The sequence below is a fragment of the Triturus cristatus genome, chromosome 4_2, assembly GCF_964204655.1.
Source record: "Triturus cristatus chromosome 4_2, aTriCri1.1, whole genome shotgun sequence".
In the NCBI taxonomy this organism is placed as follows: domain Eukaryota; kingdom Metazoa; phylum Chordata; class Amphibia; order Caudata; family Salamandridae; genus Triturus; species Triturus cristatus.
In genome coordinates, this window is record NC_140586.1 from 326,053,752 (window position 1) to 326,068,536 (window position 14,785).

The window sequence follows — 14,785 nt, forward strand, 5'->3', positions numbered from 1 at the left end:
GCCTAGAAATGTTTCCTGGTTTTCTACCAAGTCAAATCCTTGTCTGGCAGGCATTCTCAACCTCCATCTTGTCACCCATACAGGAGTCTACTCAGTCTAGCAATTGATTCCTGCTTGTACATGTAAAAAACCTACATGTACATTTTTGCCGGCTCTCCCTTACTCCTGCAGAGCAAATGTACCTCTGCCACCCACGTTTCAGAAGGAAGAAGTGAAAGGCACGGTTGAAAAAACTGAAAGACCTTTGCAACTCGCCCTCTGAAAGAAACATATCAAAATTCTGCTCATTCTACTATAATTAGTTACTGCTATCACTGCCAGGTCTTCTCAGCCAGTGAGATGACAATTGAAACCCTCAGAAAACTAAAACTGGGGTACACCTTGTGTGTCCCTCTATTCCGCACAGACTCACACATGTGGCCATCAGTGCACGTGTGGTTGTCATTATGTGCGGAGACAAAAACATACAAAACCTACATTCACATTCTGTAAGGGGAACACAGGTTGGGGTGAACACTCTACTGAGCCAAACATGGGCACATCTGTCCCAACAACAAATTTTACCAAAGTTAATAAAAGTTGAGAGTTCAAAAGAAATATAGTGTGTAAATGGCTTAGACACAGGAAAGGTTTTCAGCAGACTTGAGTAAACTCTCCTCTTTTAAGCATTGTCTCATCATGGGCTAAACATGAAGCTATGTCCAAAGAATAAAAAGGTAACTAACAGATTAATCTAGGATTCATAAAAATGAATTCTAACTGTGTCTTTGAGAATACTGTGCTCTTTACTTCTTATTCAATCTCTCATACTGAATTCAGGAAGTCCTAGATGAAAATTTAAAGCTGTACCAAAATATCTGGATCCAAAATGAACACAGGAAAAACAGAGATGATGCCACTGTCTAAACAATGTTCCACAGAAAAGATACAGAGTTATTGTCACTGCTGCTGGAATCCCAAATGTATCAGCTATCAGGGCATCAGCTTCTCTAGACACCTAGACAAGGCACTAGCCCACAACTTAAAATTACAGAGCACATCAACAGGAACCCACAAAAATACCATACTCAGAATGTAACTTGGGGGGATAGACTAGAAACAGTAAAGATGAGTATTAACTCCATTTATCTAGCTAAACAGATATTACTAATACAACAGAGTCGGAGCTGCTACACACCTCGGAAACACTAAAATTCGTATTAGATCAAGGAAAGGTACCAGTGCTGATTCTGTTGGATCTTTAGTCCGCTTTCGATACGGTCTCCCCTACCATCTTGGGAGAACAGTTAAAAAGAACCGGCATCTCGCACAAAGCGCTGGCCTGGCTGGTATCAGTTCTTGAGAAAAGGAGACATACAGTAACCCTAGTTAACTACACATCTTCAGAGAAATAACTTCCATCAGGGGTCCCCCAGGGCTCAGCCTTGAGCCCTATACTCTTTAACTTATATATGGTGCCCTATTAGACCTGGTGTCATCTTTTGGCATCGAGACTGTGTCCTATGCTGATGATACACAGCTTATTCTAACCTTGGATAAAGAGTCTACAGCAGCAGAAGAAAATTTACAACATTGCCTCACTGCTGTCTTTGATTGGATGAAATCCAATCACCGTAAGTGCAATAGCCAAAAGACGGAGATTATGCTGCTAGGAAAACACAATATCTTTACGCCCAAACGGTGGTGGCCGACTGACACTACCCCTCCCCCAAATACAGTGGACACGGTCAAGAATCTAGGGATTAGATTCGACACCTCATTGTCCTTTCATCAGCAGGTGTGGTCGGTGGCAGGCTGGTGCTTTCATTGGATCAAAACACTAAAAAAAAAAAAATAATCTTTGATCTCCTTCCAGCGATAGCACGAAAGACTGTAGCAGTAGCATTAATCTTATCGCACTTGGACTACTGCAACAGTTTTTACGCAGGAATAAAGAAGACCACTCTGTAAGAAACTGGCTCTATATATACTACCCCAAAATGAGGTATAGTGTGTATAGAGTCCAAGTGTCCCCAGAGGTAGGCAGAGGTTAAAGTTAGATAGAACCTTACTCTCTAATAGTGGTAGCTTGGTCGAACAGTAAGGCAGTATCAGAGGACAGTGTTAACCATTTGAAGTACACTCTCAGTCAGCAAATGAATTCACGCACTCAAGGACTGAACTCTAGGCCAATTGTTTTTGTATAAAAATATACCGTTGTTTATTTTTAGAACCAAGCAAGCCTGGCACTGGTAAGCATTAAATACTACTCAGTATTAAGTTACTGGGTATAGAACAGTTTGCAAATGCAATAGAAATTGTACTTTGTTTGATTTACATGGGAGACGTAGTATGCAACACATTGAATTGAATAGGCTCTTTCAGTAAATTATAGGCAAGTTACTTTTTACGTTACTTTTCTAACTCAGTGCTGGATACCTAGATTCAGCACTGGGACAGTTCCTGGAAACAGGTAAGAAATTACATTTTGGTTATTCGTGTGATTTTTAAGGAATATTTTCAGATTTCAAAACTCCATAAATGCAGTACTTTGAAATGAATAGGCTTTTACAGTAAATTGCAGGCAAGTTACTTTTCATGTTACTTTTCTAACTCAGTGCTGGATACCTAGATTCAGCACTGGGACATTTCCTGCAAACAGGTGAGTAAACACGTTTTGGTTATTTGTGCGATTTTTAAGGAATATATTTAGATTTCAAAACTCCACACTTAGAAACTTTTTGGACAAAAAATGTCAATGTTATCCTATGGGAGGAAAACAGGTTAACGGATCACAGGTAAGTAAACGACTGTGGGAGTCAAGGGGCTAGGACCAGGGGTCCCCCAGGGTCAGTGATGCACTGCTGTTACACCCTCAGTGGCACTGGGGCGGCCGGGTGCAGAGTGTTGAGGCCCAATGTTATCCAATGTTATCCAATGGGGGATAGGAGGCCTCCGGTTGGTGGCTGCTGGCAAGCAGGCCACTGGGTTGTGGGAGCAAAGCTCCTAGGGTTAAGGTCAGGGCAAATGGGGAAACAAAGTAGCACAAAAGGTGCACCATCCGAGGCACTGGGGCGGCCGGGTGCAGAGTGCTGTTTTGACGTCGGGCGCCCTGTTGTTTTTTATGGAGAACCTCCGGTTTGCAAAAGCACTGCAGGCAGGGAGGCAAAGGACTTCTGGGTGCGACCACCACTTGAAGAGGTAAGTTGGGAAATAAGGGTTGGTTAGGCACCGTTGGTTTGGGCACAAAAGGCCGTGGGGCATCAGGTGCAGGGGTGCCTTTTGGGGTTGAATCTTCTTACATGCTCCTAATCACGGTTTGGGGGGCCTTCTGGATTTAGGCTGCAGGCGTCGGCTGGAGGCTTGAGGCAGGTCAGGGGTCGCCAGATCTCGGGTCAGGATCGCCGGGGCGACCTCCTCGTGGTGTTTTTCCACTCGAGCTTGGGACGGGTTCGGCGGGTGCAGAGTGGGCTGGATTCGCGGTCTCTGGCTGGCACCAGAAGCTGCAGTTTGAGCAAATCCGGTGTTCACGAGAGATGCAGTCTTTAGAAGTGAAGACAGGCAGGTCCTCCGGGTTTCTTGAGGTTGCTGGCTGCAGGACACTGGGATTTCTCAGGAGCAGGTTCGAGGGGGAGACAGGCTGGTAGGGCTGGGGCCAAGTCAGTGGGCGTCGTCCTCTTGTTAGCTCTGTACGGCTCTTAAGTCCTTCTTCTCATCTTCTTTCTTGTCTGGATCTGAGGAACCAAGGTTCAGGGTGCCCCTTAAATACTAAATTTAGGGGTGTTACAGGTAGGTAAAGGGCAGAGACCGATGGGTCCCTTCCCTGGGGTGGGTACACACCCTATTCTGCCACTCTCCAGTGGGAGGGGGCGGTAGACTGTCCCAGGTTGGCTGGGTCCCCCCCATCCTCAAGATGGCGGGGACTAGAATTTGTGCTTCACCTCGCCTCCCCCACCTGAGGGGTGGAGTTGGCAGAGGTGGGCAGACCTCTCTTCCTCACTTGTTTTTCCTGCCGGTTCTCCCGCCCAAAGTGGGGGGTAGAACCAATGTGGACCAGTTGCTGAAAGCAGCAAATGGTCTGGAGAGGCTCACAAAGGTGGCACGCCTTTGAAGCTTCTCCTTCGTGAACCCTGCCCATCCTGGGGGAGGAGACTTGGCTCATCGTCCCAGGATGTGCATTGTTTCAGGCCCCCGAGAGCAGCAGCTCTCGACCCAGGGGTCCAGAAACATGTCTGGTGGTGGCAGCCTAGGCAGCCACTCAGTCAGGTCACTAGAATTTGGTCGAGTTTCAGGGAGCATCTCTAAGATGCCCTCTGTTGTGCATTTTACATTAAATCCCACACTGGTATCAGTGTGGGTTTAATGTGCTGAGAAGTTTGATACCAAACTTCCCAGTCTTCAGTGTAGCCAATATGGTGTTGTGGAGTTCGTAATGACAAACTCCCAGCACCATATACTCTTAATGGCAGCACTGCACTTACAGTGCCCAGGAATGGACTTGGGCACTGTGGGGGTACAGGGCTCATGCACCTGTACCCTCACCACTGGCGTAAGGCACCCAGCTAGAGGGGTGACTGATGTATGCCAGGGCAGTGGTTTGTGTGCATGGCACACAAGGATGTGTGCCATGTCAACTGCACTTTGTTCTGCACCAAGACACGCAGCCTGCAAGGGCAGTGTGTGAGTGTCAGCGTACAGGGCCTCTAAGGATGGCACAATAAGTGCTGCAGCCCTTAGAGGCCTTCTCTGGTCACAGTGCCCTGGGTACCTGTGGACCATTTACCAGGGGCTGACATGTGGCCAGAGATGACAATTGGGTTTAGGCTTCAATGCAGTTTTAGGGAAGGAACATAGTCCCTGGGTACCTGATTAGCAGGAGCCCAGGACACACTCAGTCAAAGAACATCAGCAAAATGTGGGGGCATACCATGAAAGAAAGAGGGCACTTTCTCACACACTCTGAAAAAGTTACAGATTGTGCAAAATGCAGCGGCCATACTTGTACTGAAATTGCCAAGGGGGACCTCGGCCTCTGCGGGCCTCCACACCCTTCACTGGCTGCCTATACACAAAAGGGTACTTTTTAAGATCCTCGTTATAATCTTTAGATAGGTGAAGCAAACTGGACCCAAATATCTCAGAGCAAGAATTTAACCATATGCAACGCAACGTTCCTTAAGATCCTCCACGGAAAATGTGTTAGTACCTCCTCGGTTCCGCCTGACGTCCAGAGGAGGAAAGTCAATGGCGGTCCTGGAAACAAAAGCATGGAACCACTTGCCCAGTCTTCTGAGACTCACGCAGTCAGAAGTTATCTTTAAGAAAAAAACTGAAAACTTGGATCTTCGCAGTCCCAGATAGCCTAGCTCTATCCCTCATCTGATTACGGAACAAACGGAGACCATTCTCCTAGACACTTCGTCCACCCGCCAACTATCGCCAAGATGCTCCTTGGGAGTGAAAGCTGCGCTTTGTAAGTATCCTCATTCATTAATTCATGAGTATTAACTTCATTGAGCTAGATAAACAGATATTACTAAGACTTTATCCAAGTTTCTATGGACATGCAATACCCAAACATACCTATTTAAAACTTAAGAAAAGTGGGGTAAATAACTTCCTCAATGTTTAGTTAAAGTATAAGGCCTTCAGGTTCAATCAAGCTTCTCTCTGGTGCAGATTCACTCACTCAATCTGTTTAACCATACAGCAGGCACGATGACAAACATACCAACACTATAAAGGTCTCATACAAATACAATTTTTAAAATGCATCCAATTAGCTAAGGCAATTACTCAGGCTGCCAGGTTAGATCCAATGTTACCAACAATATGCCTGTTAGTTGAAAATGAAATGCTCAACAATACTTTACATAGCAAAGGTTCAAAATATCACGCTATTATGAAAGTTTATATTATAAAATACAATAAACTTGTTCCAAAACCATTTGTGCTGTGGGTGGTTCAGGAAGCACAATCTTATGGGAGACTTCTCTTCACAAGGGCATGCATGTTGCTCTACCACTGGTAGATAATATATGAGGCTTGAGCGTGCTGGAGTGCGGTTTTTGATCTGTGGAAATCTCAAGAGTTCTCAAGCTTCCTGACAAGTTTGACAATGCTACGCAGTCCCGCCTACCTGCTTCATTGCTGCAACCGCCAGGGGCCACAGCTGTAGATCCACACAGAGTTCAGGGTCCAGGGCTTGTCTTCTCGGGCCAGGTCAAGGGGGCCACCAGAGCCAGGACGCGTCCTCCTGTGCTCACCTGAGCCAGCCTCTACAACCCTGCGGTTTCCCTTTTCAGCACTTGATGCCTGTCGCTCTCAGGCACAATCAGCCCTGCAATTCTGGACTTGATCAGCCTGCATTGAAATGCCTAAGTAGTAGCATGGACTATGACTGGCCTACTCCGCCCCCCCCTCCAACTTGCACACTGGGTGGTGGACCTTAGCCACAAAGGACCGAGTAAACCAACAAGCAGGGCAGGAGGTGAGGTGAGGTGAAACTGGGGGAGAAGAGAAGGCCCTGGCTACCATGAACCAGTCCGGCGTGCCCATAGAGGGAGGCGTTCCGACAGACAGCCACCAGGTCTCCTGACTTTCCTGCCCCCATCTTGGACTTAGACTTGGACCCAGGCTGCATTACAGGGACAGACAGTAGCCGACAGCGAGCAACTAGGGAGCGTGGTAGGACCTTAGTGCTCCTTCTCAGGGTAAAGTCTGTGAAGCACTGAAGTAGGCAGGCCAGGACTGCGGTGCAGCTTGCTCTCCACAGTGTGCTCTCCGTAACCTGGCCTAGTTATCCCGATACCCAGGAGTTGCTCACCTCTGCTGCTCCAAAGGCCATTAGTAGGAAGGGTACCAATAGGTAACTGACACGCAAGAAAGGCTTGGGGCAGCAGGCGGAAGAAGAGAAGAAAAAGGAGAGTAACCAAACTCTATAGTTTCAAACAGATCAGAAGCACAGAATATCTGGAAGAAGTCAAGTGTAAAGCGTGCAGAGGCAAGCGTGCAGAGACCAACGGTGAGGGCAACCTGTTCAGTTCAGTCCTCAACTAGCTCCAGGCCAGAACAGCTAGGAGGGCTTGAAGCAGCATTTAGGGTCTGAAGTCAATAGTTGAGCCGGGATTGGCGCGGAAGATTGCACTTACTGAGAAGCTCCCCTGCCTAGAGACCCCAACTGACTAGCCCAGCACATTTAGTATGCTCAGCCTGCCTAAATTGACAGCAGGACACCATGAGATCAGCAAAAGTTTAAGTGGCATCTAACACTGTAAGATGCCACGTGAATGACCTTGGCAGCAAGGTGGGTGAGGACGACTTCCTATCATTCCAACGTGAATTCGACTTCCGGCTCCAGCAAGAAACCTGGTAAGAGGGCACCAACTTCAATCGTGGGCTTCAAAGAATATCACAACGCAGCAATAAAGGAACAAAAGACGAGCAAGGCAAAAAGGGGGCTGTCGCTTTACATCTCTACCGACATCACGTGGTCCCAAGAGGTAGTGGATCTGGGCCTACTGTGAATACAATGGGTGAAGATCTCAGTGGCAGTCAACCCTGTAAGGACTCCAATATTAAAAAAAAAAAATCGACAATATCATAAACAAGCCTACCAAATTGCATTTTGGCTCGCCAAACACAACAGGTTTCTGTACTGAACTCCTCTACATAAGCAAGCAAAAAAACTCCACATCATTTTGGGCCGGAATTAACAAACTGCCAAACTGTCATCATCTACACCATAACGCCAGCATCATGGAAGTGGCCTGAATAACACATATAGTCCCAGCTTACAATCAGGTTGACCAGCACCATCCCCCAACAATGCAAGGATAGGCCGTAAAGAAGCCCCATCGAAGTACTCACTCCACAGAGGAGGTCCATCTCGTGATCGTGCCTTGTCAACAAACACCATCCCGGATTCCTGGTCGAAAAGCATGCATCCTACAGCCAATATACAAATCAGGCGCGCACTCAGACCCTACTAACTACAGACTAATCGTCTTATTCAACGTAGAAGCCAAGATCTATGCTTCCAACTTCCTCATCAACCTAGAGGACTGGGTCAACCGATCAAACATTGTCCCGAAAACGCAGACAGGCTTCAGAGCAGGAATGAGCACTCTAACCAACCTACTGGCGGTAACTCTACTCACGGATCAAGCAAATGCTAGATCCAAAAAGCTCTACGCCTGCTTCATCGATTTAATGGCAGCCTTCGATAAAATCCTGAGGGTTCAGCTTTAGGAAAAAATGTCTAGGTGGGGGGTGCTAGTGAAATTGCTGGAGGCAATCATTAACCTCTTCTCCAACACTTGGGTACAAATAAAGACTGGCGACGGTCGAAAAATCACGAACAAATTTATACCAACATAACCTAAAACAGGGGTGTGTCTTGGCACCCTGCCTATTCAATATCTACATGTCAGATCTTGATAGCCCCCTGGCCAAAGTGTCGAGCGACCCTCCCAGGCTGTCTCAGGAACAAACCAGAAGACTGCAATATGCAGACGACATTGTCTCGCTCAGAAAAACACCAATCCACCCGTAGAGGCTGATAGACCTATTACTAGAATATACCACCAACCTGCGGTTGAGCCTCAACTTAAGCAGAATGAAGGTATTTTCCTTCTCAAGCCCACATAACAAGCAGCCCATATTCACCTGGCGTGCCAATGGCAATGCGCTAGAACTGGTAAAATCTTAAGTACTTTGAAGTCCATCTAGACTTACATTCAACTTACAAACTGCATCTCAAATCAAAACAAGCCACAGCAAACTACCTGCTGTTTGCATTTAAAGCCTTACAAAAAAGACACAAACCACTTCGACACAGCATATCATTCAGGTCATGGGTGCCAAATTCATGCCTTCGATGTCCTATGGCTCAGAACTGCTCAAACGGAAAAATGTAGCGACCATAAATATCCTCCAATTGAGCCTTTCAAAAAACGTTTTGTGATACCACAGCACGTCTTACAAGCCCAAATAAGGCTCAAGTTCGGCCTTCACCACCAAGTACCAGCAAGGAATGGGGCCTTGGTCAAATTTTGCTGGAGGTTGAGGTCAGTCGAAGAGAACTCGCTCTTACATTAGTGCTAGTTGGAAATAGAAAAGCAGGCTCAAAAAAAGAAGTCTCTGTTCTCTGCATTACAGCAGTCAAACTCAGTGTTGCAATTAGAAGAAGCCTGGCGCACTCCCATGGAATAGACTGCTTCCAAACGAATCACCAACTGAGCAGACTAGCTTTTATCACACATCACAGACAAGGCTGAATTAGCAAGCAACCGGCACACATGGGCAGTTATGCCATTGTATGCAGCCTTGGGTCCCCAGTCCTATCTGTTTACTCACTTCTCCGAGGCCATGAGACATGATCTGATACTAATCCGCCTCAGAATCTTTCCATCGAAGGACCTAGTGCCCCTTTGAAGCAGTCTTGGCCCACCACTCAGTGTTGTCTTTGGGATACACCAACGAAAAGCTGCTTTATTTATTATGCGTGTGCCCGGCTTTGCTAAACCACAGGCAAAAACTTTTATGTCCATCTCTAAGATCTCTGCAAGTAAGGTCATGCCGTCCAGCTGTAATAGCCTTACTGAGAGCGGACCCCGTGCAACTATCATGAAAGGCTGTGTGGTTCCTCAACCTCACTTTTAATAAGCTGAAAGAGCATAGCATCTGATCTGACTCCCTCCTCCCACTTGATTTCCCAGTTGAGGGGCGCTTTAGTACAATTAACACCGCCCATCAGCCACAGAGGGCATCTCTCTGCATACATTAAACATTGCCCAGCAGCAACAGTCTTGCCAAGAGGGGCCCTGATGCATCGACCATGTCAAGTTGCAAGGACTCTCAAGTCAGCTACTAAGACCCTCGTAGAGCACAGCACCCAAAACAAAGCGTCTTTCCAAACTGCTCGGCCACTTGAGTAGATCTTCAATATAGTTCTGGCAGCAACTAAGCGAGGTTTTTAACCTGTCTTTGGGAAGGCACAGCTAAATCTTTTGGTCTGTCAGGAACCATTACATTAAGGCACAAGCACCATGCACTCTATTCGCTTTGACCTGCTCTCATACAACCAGGCTCCAGCAGAACTTTAATATCGATCTGGCAGCAATATGGCTGGGTCTTAGAGATGCCACTGCAAAACTCCTGGTCTGGCGGATGCCACCATACCAACGCACAAAGCATCTTGCTTTCCACTCTCTCAGTCTTGCTTTAAACACTTAGGCCCCATCGATAGAACTCCAACATTGATCTGGCAGCAACTAAGCTGGGTCTCAACCCACCTTGAGACCGTACTGCCAAACTCCTGGTTTGGTTGGTGCCACTACATTAACGCACAAAGTACCATGCACGTTCTTCCCCTGGACTGGCACTTATACCTCCAGGCTTAAGTCCTCTATCAAGGAATAAATGAGGTTTTCAACCTTTTTTTTTTTGTTTGCTCACATATGAAATTTGACACCTGGCCTAGTTAGTACTATAGAACAAAGTGCCACGTATTTTACTTTCTAGGTTTCAGTCCTCAATTGAGATAGGAATTACTTTTTTAAAAACGTTTTAATCATTGTTTACCCAAAGGCACGTATTGATGCTTCACCGCCTAGTATGTGACTGTTGGGCTCTAGCCCTCAATGTCTTTTACATGATTTTATCTTTCATTGCTTGCTTGAGCATGTATATTGAAAAGATTGTAATTCATCTATCAATAAAGAATTACTTACTAACATTGTTCCAAAACCATCTCACTCTGGTTAGCTCACCTGACAGCTGGAGCCCCTACAGAGGCCTCTGATACGGAAAAGAATACAAAGGTGCTGCATATCTGACACCACAACACAGTCACCGGGCTTTAATGAACACAAAACCCTCTGGTCGTCTAAAAACTGCATGAAGCGTGGTCTGTTCAATCAAGTGAAAGCCGGAAAAGTAAGATTATGTCCACACCTCATTCCTTGCTGGTACACAATTCAAGAGACGAGTTGTGAGATCATAAGCAGATTTTTCTTTCACTTCTTAACAGCTCGAGCCTCTCTCTCAATCTCTCCCCCGCCCCGCCCCACCCCCCCCCCCCCCCCCCGGACAGAATACACTACTGGATCTAGTGATCATCTTTACTTTTTATATAATCACTATAATGTAGAAAGAGAAGCCAGCTCATATCTGTCCACAATGGTGCTACTTTCTCTGCCTTATTGACGCGAACCAGCTTGCACCAATGAAACGGGGGGACTTTTCTGATTCACATTCTCCTGAACACCTGCGTAAGAATCCTATTTTAGAAAATCGACTTAGAGTTTAAATAGTCTAAGACCAGCGGATCAAAGGAGCGAAATGGCAGGTAAGCTCTTGTCCAGTTATGTGTCTCTATCCCAGACTTTCTCCCATCTCCCTGCAACAGCCCTTTAGTCTACAGATTGCATCTCTCTTTAGCAACAATATTGGAAATGCTCAATTGGTGCATAATTTTGTTACACCTACTTCACTGGATTCTCTCAATTGCTAAGCATGAAGTCAGAACTACACCAAGTACTGTTCTCTAGAAACAACTAGTAGTTTGTCAAGTAGAACTATGTGTAGTCGAAAAGATTGTGACAATTACCTCCTCCCTTTGATAATATCGCTTCCTTTCTAGCCTATTATCATTTATATCCTGATCTACGAGCTACTTCAAAACCACTGTTGTAATCGCTCCTTGACATTCTCTCACTTCTCATATTTATTTTTTACCGAGTCTAGTAGGGGTAAGAATAGGACCAGAGAGCAAATTTGCCACCTCTACAAGTTGAATATCGGACTGGTGTGTGTTCTTAGATGCCACCTTTCTTCTCACATGCGATGCCTGATATCAAATTCTATACAGCAAACTGTTTATCTTGGCAGATATTTTATATTTTGCTGTGGATATTTGTAAAGCGCGTAGTTCCAGAAGGCAGCAGTGACTCTCAACGGGCTCAAATCGATATATCACCCTATCTATCTCCTTTACAAATTCCTATTAAAGCACTTGACATTGACGGACACAATGGAATGAAGCTAGCAGGACCGCACTCGGAATTACGGAGGACAATGGGTCAAAACAAGTAAATATCATGGAAAGCCAGTTTTAAAAAACCTGGAGCACATAGATGAATGATGAAACTAAGAACGGTCGTTATTCTCTGCAGATGGAAGGAACACGACTGGTCAGAAGGTAGTACCCACACCTGCCACAACTATATAAGTAGTGCTTCTTCTCCCCCTATAACGGCTACATAATGTGCGTCACAAAAATATCTACAGCCAAAAATACAATTTGTTTCAGTTATCAACAAAGGAACTGCCACTGGCAGGCACACCTCTTAAAAGAGAAACAAACACTTCACGCTCACCCACGTTCAGATTTCCGCTCTTCTCCACAGTCAGAATCTCCCGAAAAAGCACCCTGGGAGTCGTAGTTTTCTTCTTAGGGTTACTTCCGAGCGGTACGTGGTGCGTACTGCTTTCTTCATGGACATAATAGAGAGACTACAAATGAGTAGTCTGCAAAGGCGGCCACCTTTGAATAGGAGGTGATGTGACGGGCGCTTTAAGTCAAGCAGTGAAAGCTGTAAAGTTGTATGCTAGTTTTAGTAAATTAAATTTAGTTGAGCAGATTCGTGTAATTGTGTTTGTAGGACAGTCGTTGTGCTGCTGTCTGTATATGCCTTTTTATATTGTAATGTTATGTAAATATTTAAAATCAGGTTAATCACCAGCGTGACGTGGGCAGAGCAAGTTCCTTCGTCCTGCTGTACGTTATGGGACACACGTGTGGTAATCAACGTAGTGTGTCTTTCTGTATGTCATTTCATCATACTTGTAGTGTAGAACTGTATCTCTCCGTTGCATCGAGAGTAGAGCCACCATCACCGTTCTTTCTGAAGGTTCACTGTGATAAACCTTATATTACCATTTGTTCTTCACCAATCACATTTGTTATTTGCAATTTAAATAGCTCTGGCATGGCCCGAAGGTACCAGAGCTCTTCACAACAGTAGCAGGATACATTGGTTTATTGTAATTGCATATATATAGGGCTTACTAAGCCTGACGAGGCGTCGAAGCGCTTTTCCTCGAGTAGCATGCTACTCCGGAACCCAAAGAGGATTAGTGGTGAATTAGTAAAGGGAGATATGAAATTAATTTGAGCGGTGGACCTGTGAGTTTGTTATTTGGATTGAAAAGGATAGTGGAGGAAAGGGTTTGCATGTACTATAGGGCTGGCTAACCCTGATGAGGTGTCAAAGCACTTTTTGGCGGGTGGCCTCTATTCTGGAAGCCTCACAGGATTAGTTGGGAATTACTATAGGGAAAATACAAAATTAATTAGAGCAGTGTACATGCGAGTCTGTTAGATGGATTGAAAATGATGGTGGAGGGATAGAAGAGGGAAGGGTGTAGAACGTTTTTGGGCGATTATAGCATTAGGAAGAGGTTTGGGATGAGTAATGGGGAGGTGGAGGGGGGTAGAGCAGAGGGAAGGATTTAAAAAGGCTTATTTGGGAGATCTGAACAGCAAAAGAGGTTTGAGATGATGTAAAGAGTGGTAGCGGAGGGAAGAGTCTAGAAAATGATATTTTGGGAATCATAGTAGTAGGGTAGGGTTTAGGGTGGGTCAGAGAGTGGAGGTAGAGGATATATCCAGTGAGTTATAGGGTGAGAAATAGGGTAGTGCATTGGAGAGAGTAGTAGAATGAGAATTGGGGTGAGTCAGAGTGGAGGTGGTGGATATATTGAGAGAGGTATAGGGTGAGATATAGGGTAGTGCATTGGAGATGCAGAATTAGAAGTAAAGTCATAAATATAAAGATTCATAAGTGCATCAAAATGATATATGTCGAAGGAAGGTAATATATGTAGATTTAAGTTGTATTTAATAAACTTAGACTTTCGAAGTAGGTTCAGTGCGTCTAGGCCAGTGAGGATTGTTTTTGAATGGGGCATATTGGGTTTGTCAAACCAAATGTTTAGGTCACCAAGAATGCATAGGTTGGAGTGTAGTGTTATAAGGTTTGAAACTGTGTCTAGAAGTTTGTCTGGGAATGTTGCATTGCTATCTGAAGGTCTATAAAGGAATTAGAAGTAACAGGAGGAACATGGTGTAGGGTTGCATCTGGTGAAAAGGGCCTTACAACCTTGTAAGGAGACGTTGTCAGCTTTATTGATATTTAATATTTGCATGAATACAACAGCTAAGCCATCTCCTCTTTTGCATATACAATTTTGTGTGATTGTTTGATAGCCTAGAGCATGGGTACTCACTCGGGGGGCCAAATTTACAGTGTGGTTTGTGGCCGAGGGCCGCACCATGGGGGCGGGGTCATTGGGCGAGGGGGCGGGCTAGAGCAACAAAAAAAAACTGTGACCATGAGGTGGAACACAGGCCCCTGCAGCGGACGCCTTCGTCCACTGAGCCACCGGACCCGGCATTCACATCTCTCTCTCTCTCTCTCTCTCTCTCTCTCTCTCTCTCTCTCTCTCTCTCTCTCTCTCTCTCTCTCTCTCTCTGTCTCTCTGTCTCTCTGTCTCTCTGTCTCTCTATCTCTCTCGCTCTCCATCTCTCCCTCCCTCCCTCTCTCTGTCTCCCTCCCTCCCTCTCTCTGTCTCCCTCCCTCTCTCTGTCTCCCTCCCTCCCTCTGTCTCCCTCCCTCTGTCTCCCTCTATCTGTCTCCTTCTATCTGTCTCCTTCTATTTGTCTCCCTCTCTCTCCATCTCCCTCTCTCTCCGTCTCTCTCTCCGTCTCTCTCTCCCCCTCTGTCTCCCCCTCTGTCTCCCT

At 45.8% G+C, this 14,785-nt stretch overlaps 1 protein-coding gene across 5 annotated transcripts in view; it reads right to left on the reverse strand.

The window, feature by feature from the left end:
- SWT1 (SWT1 RNA endoribonuclease homolog) overlaps positions 1–12,467 on the reverse strand; it is a 976,200-nt gene extending 963,733 nt beyond the window's left edge. Inside the window, exon 1 of one of the 5 annotated variants that reach the window (XM_085601694.1) lies at positions 12,360–12,467. The gene's annotated coding sequence lies outside the window, so the exon portion shown is untranslated. Of the gene's footprint in view, positions 1–12,326 lie in introns of all 5 variants that reach the window. The other 4 variants (XM_085601692.1, XM_085601689.1, XM_085601693.1 and 1 more) reach the window with 4 other exon arrangements.
- Positions 12,468–14,785: the final 2,318 nt, after the last annotated feature.